The sequence below is a fragment of the Bidens hawaiensis genome, unplaced genomic scaffold (assembly GCF_021521415.1).
Source record: "Bidens hawaiensis isolate Kalapana, Puna unplaced genomic scaffold, B.hawaiensis_p1.1 tig00034722_1, whole genome shotgun sequence".
Lineage (NCBI taxonomy): Eukaryota > Viridiplantae > Streptophyta > Magnoliopsida > Asterales > Asteraceae > Bidens > Bidens hawaiensis.
In genome coordinates this window covers 166,404-170,891 of record NW_027496033.1, presented here as the reverse complement: position 1 = coordinate 170,891, position 4,488 = coordinate 166,404, and positions in this window count along the sequence as shown.

The window sequence follows — 4,488 nt, the reverse complement described above, 5'->3', positions numbered from 1 at the left end:
TTCAGCTTTTGTGGCCCTTTCAGTCGCATTACGCGCAGTTTCCTTGGCCAACCTAAGCTGTTCGTTAACAGCTTGAGAAGCCTTGGAATGGGCCTCATGCCTAGCTTGCATTTCGGCCTCAAGGTCCTTGAAGGCCTTTTCTCTCTCAGTGACGGCGGCGGCAAGCTTCTTGTTCTCTTCCCTCAGTGATCGCACCTGAGACCCCTCCAAGCTACGCGCAGTCCTTAACTTATCGTTTTCACGACAAAGTAATTCGACACGCGGCTCATCCGGGCAAGTAGAATTCGGAACTCGGTGGACAACCTGCCTTTCTGGTAGCTAACCATTGCCTCCCTCAATGCACCACTTGGAGCGGCATGGCGCGTCCAATCGACGCAGTCTGCAGCCGTCCTGAGAGTTGTTCCTCGGCGGATATTCCACCTTGGAGCATAAACCTCATTGGAACCCGAAACTGCAAAAACAGAAAACAGTTAGGAAAAAATGACAAGGATGGATAACAGGCCAAAGTAACCCCACGCATCTGTAGGGTCGATAACAGGCCGATAGCCACTAAACCCTTCACCCGAACCTAAAGGATATCCATCCAAGAGGTTAAGGAGATGGGAAGGGGGAAAAGATCGGACCCCCTCATCAACAGAGGTAAGTCTAGAGGCCCCAACTCTAAACATACCTGAAGAACTGGCCAAGGACGAAGTAGTTGTTGACGCCGAATGTGACACCGTAGAAGTCACAGAGGTAGAGACCATTGGAGATGAACTCATTTGAGATGAACTCATAACCGTTGCAGTCACTACAGATGAGGATGAGCTCATGGAAAAAGTCACCGCCGGTCCGGTGAATGACGTGGTAAATATGGCACTGACGGCTGGCGAAGAAGTTGAACTGCTCAACGCAGCAACGAAAGTGGACGCCATCGTCGGCACAGCAGCCATGACAGACGACGTCATAACCGGAACAGTTGCTTCAACAGTAAAAGCAACAGAACTAGTACCAGAAACAGACACAGCCGCCTGGGTCATCGCCTCGGATAGGTTGACAAAACCTATCGTCGTGGGTCCTGAACCAACTCCGCCCGCACCACTCTCCTCAAAAACAGATAAGTCTACTTCTGCATAAAGAAAAACCTTAAGATATAAAAAACGAAGGCGGAAGGAGATGCGAAAAAGGTACACAAAAAGTACACTTACTGGTTTTCTTGATCTTGAAAGCCATGATAGGCGGAGATTGACCCGATGAAAATGGCCTCTTCACGCCAGTTACCGTCGCAATGCTTAGCGGCTCGGAAGTGACAGTCGTTGTCTCAACCTCTGAGACAATGGTCTCGTCACCACCACCAAGGTTCCTCGCCGCTTCCTCACTCTCAGTCTCGGAATCAGACTGATCCCCCAAGTTATCGAAGGTAGCAACCTTCGTTTTGCCCTTCACGCTAGCCGCCTTCTTTTTCCTTACAACAAAAGGCCCATCTGCGTATCCCTCATCAGAAGATGACAAGATCAGAAGAATTCCAGCAGAAGTGTGAGCACGAAGAGGACGAGGATTAAAGAACTCATTACCTGGCCGAGTGGCGCTTAAAATCTCATGGCCTGGCGGGTAGACATCTACGAACTTATCCGCAGTTTTCTCCAAAACGGGCAACTCGTTCTCATCAAGATCACGAGTACCCAACCGCGTGGGACCACCAGTCTCCCGCGGGTGCAAAAGCGACTGTAAGTCGTTCCCTTCTTAAATAAAAATGATAACAATGTTAGAAGGAAAACCCTAAACCAACACAAAAGACGGGGCGTACCACAAGGAATATAGTTCAAACCGTATTCAAGAACGATGGGTATCTGCGGCGTCCCAGACCCGGCGTCCTTCCACACGCGACTCATCCCAAGCATGACCATCCCAGATTCAGAGAAGCGATAAACAAGAGTCTGAATCTGGGAAATCTTGGTGAACCACTCCGTCTCCTGGTAATTGGAAGCCGGAAGATTAGGAAGTGCCCTCCCATTCTTGAACGTCATCGCAATGGGAACGACACGAGCGGAAATATAGAAAAATTCATGCTTCCAAGAACGAAGACTACGCTCAGTAGTACAGATCTTCAAACCTTTGATCCGAGTGACAAGGGTATACCAACCCTAGACGCACCTCCAAGTATAGAAGGTCATCAGGCGGTCGAATCGAGGCTCGATATCCAAAATACGGCACACCCATTCGAAATGGCGAACTTTAGCAATTGCCATTGGGTGCACCTCTGTCAAATGAACACCGTGTTTCTCCAAAACACGGTATACGAACTTCGTTAATGGGAATCTTAGATTCCCATATATGAAGAACGAAGCGTAAACCCCTATTTTGCCCTTAGGGGCATCGTATACCATCTGGTTGGTCTCCGGCAACTCCAGCTCATAGGGCTCCAGCATGAATTTCTTGACGATGTAATTGTATACATCGAGAGAAAGAGTACACTGACACTCGCCAGCAGTACTCTTATCGTCCTTATCGGACGTTGACGTCGGGTTCTCGGGCAAAACGTCGGACTCTTCGACGTTAACCTCTGGGTCATGAGAAGAAGAAGACATTTTTTAATGTTAAGGATGAAAGAAAGCGGTTTCAGGAGAATGCTCGCCGGAAAAGATGAGAATTCGCCGGAAATCGCTTAAAAGAAAAAGAAGAGTGAAGTGAAGATAATGGACGAAATACACCCTCTCCACCTTATATACTCATCGCAATGAATGCGATGAATTTAATGCGAATGAGAGAGAAAGCGTAGGAGCAATGACACGGCGACACGTGTGGATAAAGCAAGCTGGCAACAGATGTCAGAATGGCGTGTGCCATGAAACTCGCGCCCACGCGACTGAAAAAGCGTTCAGATTGACCACATGCTGTCACGTCGTCACAACTTCCTGCGCATCCTGAAACCGTCAGAAGACGCCAACGTCCTTTCAACCGTTTGGACTGTCCTTATCCTTTCACCAACCCTCCGAATTTCAAAAAGATTCAAAAATAAGAGGGAATATACCCCCTTACCTTGGAAAGCAAGAAACCATAAGACAAGTGCGGGTACAGTGTCAAGGCGAAACCCTTCACATACTTAGCACTTGCAGGGAATTGAAGCCAAGAAGATCGATCTTATGGGCCATGCTTGCGGAAAGAGAAATAACACCCCCGCATGGCGGGAACGTTGAGAACTAGATTGTTTGAAGCTTCAAGGTGGAATTGGTTGTTTAACATAACTGATCACTATGTCTAAAACTACCAAAACCTCGTGGAGAATCTACACAAGTGAAACTCAACGCTCCCGACTTGCGAAGAGGTTACACACCTGCCCGCATCATACCCAAAGATCAGGCAGAAAAGTCGGGAATTTTCTGCAAGTGACATTAGGAAAACTGCGGGAAGAATCCCCACGGAGAACCTTAAAAAACGAAAACCCTTTTTAAAGCCCCTTGCTTAAAATCCAAAAGTTCCCCTCACTTATTAACAATTAATGAGAAGAACAATGGACTGGGGGGACTTGAAGAGGTAGGTTCCCGCAAAGCCCAGTTGGACCCACAAGACTCACCTTGAAGAGGTACGTCTACGCAAAGACCAACTGGATCCGCAGGACCCACCATGCTCAGAGATGAAGACCTTACACGCAGTAAGCCAGCTGTCCCCGCAGGAAAGCCTCCCTTGGTACAGTACCCTGCCTGTCCCCGCAGCTGTGGGTACAAGCCAAGAAGGAAGGCTACCCGCACTAACAGTAAGGCTACACGTATAAGGCACTAACTCTTATACTTCAGTAATGTCACCTGAAGAAGGAATGAGCAGGGCGAGAATATTCCCGCCCAAAAGAGCCAGTCCGTACGCTTCTAGAAGATCTTTTGTACTATACCTACCAAGGTATGGACAAATAGACAAGATCTGACAAAAGCAACCCATGAACCAATCACAGGGTGACAGCTCACTGACAATAGTACGAGGAGGAGCACGCTCCAGTACAAAATATCACTATCAGCCGCTGCCTACCCACCAACTCCCATCATGGCACGAACGTAGCCCATAGTTGGTGGAAAAGGAATATTTTATACAGCTGGCCGTACCTGCTTGGAAACCTACCTTCGGTTATAAATACTCCAACACCCTGGAACGGTATCATTATCTTCTCTCTAGCTATTTCTCTCTATATACACTTATATTTAGAGCAACCTAGTCTGATTCTCACGTCGGAGGGTGGTCACAAGGAGGAACCCCCCCTTCTCAGTGACGAGCTTACGGTGTCTGTTTTGCAGGTTGAGAAGAATAGCCATCTTTGCCGGACCTAACCCTCGTGGGACACATCTACTTAACCCTAAGATTATCCTTAATCTGTCGGGGTCACTTAGTGTTTCTTCAACATACGTTTCGTATCTTCTTTGATGATTATGTCCATCATGCATGGAAGTCCTTAAGTTACCTTGTAAAGTCAACCCCTACTGTAACATATTTCACTATGGTAGTATAAACATTCATTAGAAA